Source organism: Haemaphysalis longicornis, unplaced genomic scaffold (assembly GCF_048455015.1).
Source record: "Haemaphysalis longicornis isolate Haplotype H1 unplaced genomic scaffold, Haemaphysalis longicornis Haplotype H1 scaffold_10, whole genome shotgun sequence".
NCBI classification, from domain to species: Eukaryota; Metazoa; Arthropoda; class Arachnida; order Ixodida; family Ixodidae; genus Haemaphysalis; species Haemaphysalis longicornis.
In genome coordinates, this window is record NW_027526204.1 from 83,149,910 (window position 1) to 83,160,595 (window position 10,686).

The window sequence follows — 10,686 nt, forward strand, 5'->3', positions numbered from 1 at the left end:
GCTTGTGGAATGACAAATGTGGGAAATTCCGCATCGGAAGGCAGCTGTCGAGGCCAGAATATTCGATTCTTCCAACAGAAGGTGAGTGTTATGCACTCCGCTAGAAAGACGGTGCAAAGGAAACCGTTGTCGCCGTCAATACTTCATTTGTGCCCTTCGTTCGAAATCTTAGCGCAAGTGAACGAGTTGTTATGGCAAAAAAAAAATGTCACGAAAGCGACGTACAATTGCAGCGATCGAAATGAAATGATGTCCTGGCCTCTGTAAACTTGCGGATGTCAATAAACGATTTGTTCTCACTTGCTGCTCACTGTGGTCTGTGCCAGTCGAGGCCATCTGGTCACCTGGCGTAACATCACTTCACTAGCGCGGCGCAAGTAAACACGCGACCAGCGTGCCAGCCAGGAGCCAGCAGGAGCAGCCACGGCCGGTCTCGACGCCCCTTTCGCGCGCGGGAGGAGGAGAGTCGAGTCCGGCCGTGGAGCAGCGAGCCGGCGGCTGCCGTGCGAGGGCAGCCATGTTATTAAGGAGCTCAAGCGGCCTGTGCAAAAAGCATCCGCCATGTTTACAAAGCCGTGTTTACAGCGCCATCAAGCGGGCGTACTGGGTAGTTCACGACGCCGCCACTACGCTTTTTCTGGCACTACAGGCAAAGCTAGACCTTTGCTTCTCTAAAATCCTCCCTGTTCTGTGAAAGCACCAAACGTACTCCGCACTCCTTCCCTGCTATTTGATGTTTAGGCTGGTTCTGCCGGCGTGCGAACAAAGCAGTAAACGTACTCCGCACTCCTCTGCTCTTGTTTAGGGCTCGTTCACGTAAGGTCCCTGGGACCTTACGTTCACGGCACCAGCAGCATCAGTGGCATAGAGTTTGCTGCAATTTTACGGTTTTTTTCTAGTTCGACGGCGAAGTAGCAGTTTATTTCTTCAGCCGTTGTGACATGCGCGGGCGCGACCAACGTTTCGAGTTAGACTGCAAAGCCAGCGTCGATAACGTGGACGTGCTTCGTGCGGGGATGCGTACGCATGGCTGACTACTACGGCGAGGCAACCGTGCGTCGTGGATCGTCGACTGGGGGCCCCCAACCCAACGAGGTACCATCGATGCTCTTCGGCAGTGTCTTTGTTTATTGTGGCAAGGTCCTCGGGGGCGTTGCCAAATCACCCCCCTACCTGACCTGGTAAAATCTGATCAGTTGCAGTTGCGAAGCTACACCAGCGAGTTTTTTTTTTTTTTTTTTTTTTGCTACGCATTTATTACAGTAGCGGTGGCTTAAAAACCTGGTTACTACTGATCACACTTGCTTCCGTCACGCTGAACAACGCCACGGGTCAATCATCGATGCCGCCGTCTTTCACGCTCAATTTCAAAGGGAAGAACAGCTGAACTTCGTCGTTTTATGTTCTCTTGGCCGAGGTGAAAGAACATATAGCTTAAATTACATTACATTGAGTTGGGCTGGGATTTTTTGACCACGATTTGAAGCACCCGTGCAAAAACAATCCGCATTTCACTTCATGTTCAAATTATTTATTTTTCCTTACGTAAGAGAAAACAATATCAGAATAATGTGATGTAATTCTAATTCACAAACAAATAACGCTTCATAGTATGGTCCGAGCAAAAAGAGTCAAGCATGTGTGTCATGCTTTTAACATTTTCACAGATGAATGATTTTTAGCCAATTATTTCCTGCCCCCTTCGGTCTATAAAGGGGCACCCCTTGCTGAGGAGGAAAAAAAGACCAACTGAAAATGCTTTAAAAGAGGCTTTAAACGTGTCGTGTTATTACGTGTTCAGTGGATTTAAACGTAACCGAAATGTGGGAAGCATATAACTGTCCTATTTTGGAGAGAATTGTGTTATATGCAAGAGCATAACATGCAACTGTTCCGCTTCGATTTCGTGAGCGATTGAGCAAGTTTTTTTTTTTTTTTGCTTGGTACCAACACAAATTTTCCTAAAACGCCATTTTTCATACATGGGAAAATTAAGTGAAAGGCGAGTGCTAAACCTGTACAATTTCTTATTCCGCGAAGTAGATCAGAACATGACTTGGAGGCACATCTTTAATACAGTATGCGCATCACCTTGGAACTTCAGCATTTCTTAGTTGTCTGATTGTGAAAATTGTCAGATGAAGTGGGTAATTGAAGTAAAAAAAACATTTGCAGGTTACAGATTGCATATCTGGTTCTCAATAATATTCTTACAACTAAAATAATTCATAATATTACCGTTTAACACGTTTGTGTTTCATAAAATTGTAATTTAAGTAAAAAAATATATTGCAGGTTAGTCATTGTATATCAAGCTTTAAATAATATTTTGAGAATTGAGATAATTTGTGATATTCTTTTTTTACAGGTTTGTGTTCCACAAGGAGTGAAGGTGTCAGCACAGAAGCTTGAACGAAACTGCCGGAAAGCATTCTACTACTGCTAAGCATTTGTAGATGTCAAAATTAGGAAGTCACAAAAGCAACTCAGCAGAACGACCCATTCCTCAACTGGCCAGTCTCGCCGACTGCTGTCATCAAGCTGCATGAGGTGCTCAACCACGGGCTCGACTGCGCCGATGGGCTTCGCCTTCTAAAACCCACATCGGACAAAAGTGCCGCATTCTTCCGCTACTTTCAAGATGATACGACCCCAGCAGCCGCACTAGCTCCTCATAAAACGAAGCTGGCAAGGCAGGAGGACGGTGAGGGCCTGCTCGCTAGCAGCGCTGTAAATCCCCCAGTCAGCACCGTCTACCACTGGTTCTGCGGGTGGCGGAGAGGGCAGTATGGCGACGAAGGAGTGAGCCCCCTCACTAAGCTGGACAGAAGAGCACCAAATCACGTTGAACATTGTAAGTAGCTATGTACCCCAGCACACTCCATATATTGCTACTTTTATGTGACCTGTGCCAACGTTTATGCAAACATGGTATCTCTCTCAGTTTAATTTTCAGCTTCAAGCAAGCTATCATGCAGTGTAGACGGAAAGGTATCGCAGAAACTCTGTTCTACAGTGTTGAATTCTCTAATTCGGGAGAAAGGCAGCGATGAGCACATGCACAGCCACGGCGCACTTAACTAGACTTGTCTGATGCACCTGTCCTAATGAAGATGGCACAGCCTGACTGAAAGCCTGTGCTTGTAAAACTATTTTTAAATTATGGCCCAGACGTTCATATGTCTCAGTACATACCTTCACTCTACTATTTTTGTTCCACTTAGAAGGAATAAATGGGCGTGTGGTATTCGCCACAACAGTGCAGCTCATAATGCATCTTTATACGTGGCACAGCTAACAGCAGCCTGGCGTGGGAGCAATGCGCAATTTGAATCAAATTCAATGTGAAGTGAATTTTCACTATTCACATTTGAAAATAATTCATTTGCAGTAATCTTTTGCCATTTACATTCGAATATATGTAATTCGTGGTTGGTTTCTACTATTCGTATTTGAGAATATTCGATCTGATTCACAGTCAGTTTTCACTATTCCTAACTGTTTACAGCATGTCTGGAGGGGGCATTCAGGAAGCTTGACTGGGAAAGCAAACACAGGACAACTCCCAAGAAGCCAGCACCAGCACACCCACAGGGCAAGACCAACCGGTGGCAGCAGAGCCTGAACAGCAGCAGCTGCCTATGGATACCGAGCCACAGCTGGAGGCCCAGGGCTCAACTGGAAGCATTCACCAACGTGAGGTGTTGAGGTGTGGCTTGTGCTCGTGCATTTATTTTAGCAAAGCCTAATAATTGTGACCCTTACTCCAGTTACTGGACACCTAGGTAGCAACTAGACACCTGAACAAGATCTGTTTCTCAGCAACACACTCCACTTTTGGAAAGAGCTACCTATTTTATAACCACGTGCATGCATTTTTTCAGGGGTCTCTTGTTGTAAAATTTATTTTTACGAAGGTACAATTGCAGGAGCTAAGTAGAAGAAGGCTACAGGATGCCAAAAAAGACACTCCAAAAATTAAGGCAATCCAACATGACTGCGTAGCATCATAGCAGAAGCAAGACGAACAAGTTTTTCCAATGCATGTAAAGGGGAGCAAGAATGAAGTAGTATTCATATGTCACAGCTAGTGTGAAATTTTGTATGCTGGCTGTCGTATGTCTTCCGAGGCCCTTTCTGACATAGGGAGGGTGCTAAGAGGAGGAGGAATAAACTTTCATTAAACAGCACTGTGCTGGTGTTAGGGGCCCCCACCAGGTGGGACAGTCTTCAGCCCAGCTTAAAAGAAGAAGTGTTAAACAGACTCTGCCAGGATCGAATCTCATACCATTAGATACATAGTCAGTTGCACAGTGCAAGTTTTTGAGATGTAAAATTTTACATTCTGGTCTTAATCTTTTTCTGTGTGTTTCGCTGAATAGTTCTTGTATGCCACTAAGGCCCTGTGAATAAAAAGGTGCCTTGCGAAAGCGCTAGGTCAGGGGCTCTCAAGTAAGGCTTTGAGGAACCCTGGGATTTTGAAGAGGCGTTGCTTGGGTTCTGTGAGACTAAAGTGACTATGGTGTTGTGCTGCTGAGCCCAAGGACATGGGTTCGATACCGGCTGCGGTAGCAATTTTCCTGATAGAAGTGAAAAGCGAAAGCGTCTGTGTGTCGAGATTTCGGCGCACGTTAACTCTTCCTAGCTGTTCCTAGGTGACCAAAATTAAACCCCAGCTGTCTCCACTACAGCGCGCCTCATAAGCAAGGTGTAGTTTCGGTACTTTAAACCTCGCAGTCAATCAATCAATCAGTCATTATTATGTAACTGAACATGGCACTAAACAAAGCTTTTTCTTGTGTTTTATTTTAGTTCAATGAATGCATTAATGTTTGTGAAACTAATCTGTAAATACCTGCGTAGTATTCTCTGGTCCAAACTGGTTATCTAAGCTTGGCAGGGGAAGGTGAGTTCTGTGAACATTTTTCTGCCCTAATGGGTTTCCCGGTAGGCCCATAGTTGAATACCTACGGAACACCCTTATTACTTCAGCAGTGCAAAGAAGACAATAGTAAAGATAGGAGATGCAACAAATTTTGAGTAAATCTGTGGTATATCCTGAACAAATTTTTCGTAGGACACTGCGGAGCTGCAGAAGATCTACGAGGAGTGGTGGCGCCAGCCTTCCCTAGCTGCTGGCAACCCATATTATGCCACTGCCCTTCAGCAGCTGCTGCGGCAGATGCACAAGATCAGAAAGGAGCCCCAGGAAGGAGCCTGCCCATGAAGGCAGGCTTCACCAGCGCCCGGAGGTGCGGCTGTACCGTCAAGGTCCAGCCCACAAGCATTGCCAGGCGTCGCCCTGGGGTCAACCGGGGACCAGGTAGAGTGCCTGCTGGCCAAGAGCTCGGCTAGCAAGAAGGTCAAGCGGTCCTCACGCCCTGAACCTCAGCGTCAGAGATGGGGTGCCGCACGCCAAAGCTCTCGGACTACAGAAGGGACAGAAGGCACCTAATAGGGTGCCCCTTGTGTGGGCCTCTTCATTTAGGGTTATGTTTTCTCCGGAGGTGTGTGAATGGCACTACAAGTCGTAAATGAATAGTGAAAACTCACGGGAAATCAACTCCAATATTTTTAAATGCACATGTCTCGCTTGGCATTAAAGGCCAACTGCACTCAAATTTTTATTTGTCCAAATAAGCAGTCTAAGCTCTTAAAATCACCTTGGCGAAATCCTGAGCTTCGCAAGCACACTGCACACTAGGTACCATCGTTCAAAGTAGCTCCATGCAGACGACGTTTGCACCTGGTGGAGAGTTGCCGAAACAAGTTCCGAGCTGCCTGTGACGGAGGTTGGGGAACCTGTCCCGTGAAGCTCGCATTTCTCCGGCGACTTGCAGGGCGCTCCGCCAGGTGCAGGGATGTGCTCGCCTGGGGTTTCTCTGCTACACCAGCGCGCTGTACCGCCGTCGCCATCACATGTTTAAACTAACCGCATAGGCAGGCGTATCCGCCATTTTTTTTTTTTTTCAATGTAAAAAAAAAAAGAAAGAAAGATGAGAAGCCTACAAACTATTCACGCGCTTGCGAATGTCTTGGTGTTAGCAAACCTCTTTTTACTTAAAAATAAAATTTTTACTCAAAGATAAAAATAGCGCGAAATGAGCACATGCCTTACATTTGTCATTCCTATTGCATTTACCACAGAAAAATAAAGATATTTTATAACTTTCTGGCCGCTTGCATCCCGCGTCCAATATGGGCCATATTTGGGCTGGCCCAACGCCACCTCTATCCTTTAGACCTTTTCAAAAGTTTGACGACCTAAATAGAGTTGTTGTACACGCGGCTATAAACGCTTGTGTGACTTTTGCCTCACTCGCTAAGTGAGCCAAAATCAGCCTTTCTCTAAGTAACAAATACATCAGCACAAATGTCGGCCGTCGTCTTCGTCAAGTGCGAAAAATAACGAAACTTCTCCTCTCCTAAATAATAGACTAGATTTTTAAAAGTTCAATTCCCAAGTGAAGTATTTACTTTGAGTGTTAGATTTAGTTTATTTGAAAGTAAAATGTTTTCAGCAGCACCTGTCTCTGGTTAAAGTAGAAAACAGTGGCAGATAGGAAATGTTTTCGTGCTTTAGTGCATCATTTAGCTGTGGAGCTGGCTTATCGTTTTAGATCCGTTTTATAATTCGTTTCCCGATGGGCAACAAGGTAAAAAATACTGGGTTGATATTCACGAAGCTGTTTGCACATAATGTATGGTAAAAACAGTGATCGATCGCAGCCCGCATGCGGTTTGTTCCCTTCAAAGAGAGAGACGTGATAGCTGAAGCGTCGGCTATAACAAAAGCTCCTTTTCGAAATCGTACGGGCAAGTAGCGTTGTAAATCAGGGTCCGCTTTTTTAGTAAAATATGCTGTTGGGCTAGTTGGTTCATTGCTTAAGGAAAATCGAGCGCTACAAACGAGGACAGAAAAAACGAAGAACGACGAGACAGATGCGCTACTAACAACTGATTTATTCCAAGGAAAGACAGCGATATAAGTAGCTTGTCTACAAACGCACAAACATACACAAAGGATAATAAATCTGAAAAAGATACTATAAAAACAAAATAGCCACAGCTGAAGACAACAATCAGACCTTTTTATCGCATGTTGTCTAGGATCCGGTACTCCTTCGAAAACAGGGATAGCGATGCTTCACTGATACAGCCTGCGCTGTTTTTTTTTTTTTGGATAAAATACGCTTCGCGCAGTTCTTGTGCCACGGTGTCACGACTCTTTCCGATAATGATTGTCTCTGTCAGTCTCGGAAGGCATCCTTTGCCACACTCGCGGTAGTGATGAGGCAAATGCGACCCGGTGTCATTCTTCATGGAAAGATCATGTTCCCTGAGGCTGTCATTTACGCATCGGCTGGTTTGTCTGATGTACACCTTACCGCAGAAGCAGTCATCGAAGTATCTCATGAACACCTTGGGTATCGGCTAAAATAATTCCAATGCCTTGTTTTAAATTGCTTCCATTGTAATATTTGCAGTCGTGACTGAAATAGATGCTCCCATAGCGGTACCGAAAACTTACTTGTAGAATTCGCTTTTGTGCGAGAAGCAAGTGTTAGACAGGCAAAACCGTAGCAAGGTGCAGAGCTCAGTGACATCGAACGGCGTGCGATACACTAATGTCATGTCCTTGTAGAGGAACTGCCTGGAAGTGGAGCCCTTGCTCGTGTCTTCAGAAAACGTGGTGTGCAGATCGCGCATGTGCAAGCAAGCAAGCTCAAGGGTGACTTGCTTAACATAAAGGATCCTCCCTCGGCCACGTTTCCCTGGTGTGGTCTACAAAATCCCATGCGCCGACTGCGAATCGGTATACATTGGTGAAAGCGGAAATTTTTGCCGGCGTCTTAAACGGCACAAAAATGACGTCACCAAGGGCCACACCGTGACGAATGCACTTGCAGAGCATGCCGAGAAGATGGGCCACAAGATAGAGTGGGACCACGCGCGCATCATAGCCACGGAGTGGAGTGGATAAACTTTATTAAGACGAGCTTCAGGTGCCCGCCAGGTGGGGGGCCTCCTGTAGTCCGGGAAGCCCTGGTCCGCGCTGGCTGCCCTAGCCCTCTCCACCAGGATACGCTGGACTGAGAGGTCGGAGCTGGCCAGCTGGTCCGCCCACTGCTCGTACGTTGGGTGAGGATTTGGGGTAAGAGATGGGGTTTTCTGACACTCCCATACCATGTGGTACTGGGTGCCTGGTTGGTGACAGAAATTACACGTTGAGTAGTAGAGGGTGGGGTACATGGCATGGAGGAAAGGCAGTCGCCTGTGCTCTGGATAAATGGGGATGTGGTGGCGGGAAGCGTCGTCGTTCGTGGCGGTAATGGGCGAGGATGTCCGCGTAAGAATTCAGAGTAGCGGGCTTGGGAGAGCGAAGGGGCTGCGTGACTTCGCCTTCTTGAGAAACGGCCCGGTGTGTATGAACGCGGGCAGCGGCGTGTGCCGCCTCGTTCCCCTCGAAGGACTCATGTCCGGGGGTCCAGATGATGTGCATTTCCGGGAGCTGGTGCACACTTTGCAGAATTTTTAAGGCCGTGGGTGTTATTCGACCTAGCAGGAAGTTGCGGCAGGCGGATTATAGTGAAGTAGTCGTTTCCAGTGGTGGCGGCTAGAGCGATGGCAAGTCCTTCTGCTGCCTCAATAGATGTTGTGTGTACTGTAGCGGCCGTCAGTTCTGCACTGTTGGCTCCGGTGACACTCACGGCATGTTCCCATTGTTGGTGGTATGGAGAGGCATCCGTGTAACGAGTACAGGGAGAGTTGGGGAAGCGTTTTCTAAGGGCTCGTATCCGGGCTTCTCGGCGTGCCTTGTTATAGATGGGGTGCATATTTCTGGGAATGGGTGCGATTGTGATGTACTGTCGGATGGTTAGAGGGATGCGTTGCCTGTGTTCGTATATTGGGGGAGGCCTGTAGCCGAGCCGGGTAAGTGTACCTGCCGGTTGGCGTGAGCTTAAGTCGCGTGAATTGGGAGATGCGATGAGCTTCTTCCAGTTCCTCCCATGTATTATGGATGCCGAGCTGTAGAAGTTTTCTTGTTGGTATTTTTGGAGGCAGTCCAAGGGCGGCCTCGTAGGCCTGGCGTATGGCGATGTTTAGCTTTTCTTTCTCTGCGGGTTTCAGGGCCAAATACGGTGGCGTAACCTGGCTAATAAGGAGGGCGTGAATGATGCGCAGGGTGTCAGCTTCTTGTAGCCCAAGTCGCTGATGGGAGATCCTGCGGATGAGGTGAATGAGCTGGTCAAGAGTCCGTTGCAAGGGAAGGATAGTCTGAGCGCCTGAGCCATCTTTTGGTATGGTGAGGCCTAATATGCGTAGGAGTGGGACATTGGGGACGCGTTGCTCATTAATGGTAAGTTCTGGATCTGGTATGGGATCTGGACGCTTCTTATATGTCCTTTTGCACAGGGTTAGAAGGGCAGATTTTTCGGGGGCACAATCGAGTCCTCGGGCTTTCAGGTATTGTTGGGTGACCTGAATGGCTGCTTGAAGTGCATCTTGCTGGTCGCCCGGAGATCCAGTGGGGACCCAGAGCGTTAGGTCGTCCGCGTGTATTGCGTGGCGAAGATTCGGGATGGCTTTTAGTAGGGGTGGCAAGTCTTTCATTATGAGGTTGAATAGTAATTGGGATACTACCAACCCCTGCGGAGTGCCCTTTGGCAGGGTTTTAAATGCGTCGGATCGACGGTGCCCGATGCCCACTGTTGCTGTGTGCTGGGTTAGAAAGGAGACGAAGTATTGGAATGTGCGCTCGCCACAGTTTGTAGATGCGAGGCCTTGAAGGATGGCTTGGTGAGAAACGTTGTCGAATGCCCCCTTAATGTCAAGGGCCAAGATGGACCGCTTGCTGTGGCTATTAAAGTCGTCCAGCACTTCCTCCTTAAGCTGAAGTAGTATGTCTTGGGTTGACAGATGTGGGCGGAAGCCGTACATCGTGTCAGGGAAGTAGCCGTTGTCTTCAACGTGGGGCAAGAGCCGGTTGTAAACCAGGTGTTCAAACAATTTGCCGACACATGAGGTCAGAGAAATAGGCCTCAGATTCTTGGAGTTCAAGGGTTTGCCGGGCTTGGGGATGAAAGTGACGTCTGCGTATTTCCACTGTGGGGGCAAGGAACAGCCAGCCAGCACTCATTGATGTAGACTAGAAGATTTTCTAGGACGGCATGGTCGAGGTTTCGCAATAATTTGTTAGGGATTTTGTCTCGACCCGGAGTGGTGCTTCGGGTGAGCTTGTACGCTGCCGCCTCGATTTCAGCAATGGAGAACGGCTCGTCCATTTTGGGATTCGGATCGCCTGTGTAGTCAGGTGCCTGGGTGGGTTGGACGTGAGGTGGGGGCGCCAAGGCTTGCTTAATAAGTTCGTCCAACAAGTCTTCTTCTGTGCCCGGGTAATTGTGGATTAATCAGCGAAGCTGGTCTGCTGCGACCGCCTTATATTCACCGGGGCCCATAAGGGAACGGAGCAGGTACCATGTGCGGCGGGTTCCCAGCGTTCCTTGCAGCTTGTTGCAGAACTGCGTCCAGTTGTGCTGGCTCAGCTCACGGGCGTACACTTCAGCTTCTGCCGTAATTTCCGCAATGCGGATCTTCAGCTTGCGGTTCGTCTCCGATCAGCGGGGGTGGTTTCTCGGAAGTTCTTCCAATTTGTTATGCACGCAGTGCCAATTTTTTGGCTGC

The 10,686-nt window shown here is 47.8% G+C and overlaps 1 long non-coding RNA gene across 1 annotated transcript; it reads left to right on the forward strand.

Annotated features, from left to right (window-relative positions):
* Positions 1-842: 842 nt before the first annotated feature.
* Positions 843-7,331, forward strand: LOC144158858 (uncharacterized). Its single transcript, XR_013320189.1, has 4 exons — positions 843-1,095; positions 2,369-2,854; positions 3,509-3,709; positions 5,078-7,331. It is a non-coding gene; the product is annotated as an uncharacterized LOC144158858 (long non-coding RNA).
* The last annotated feature ends 3,355 nt before the right edge of the window (positions 7,332-10,686 follow it).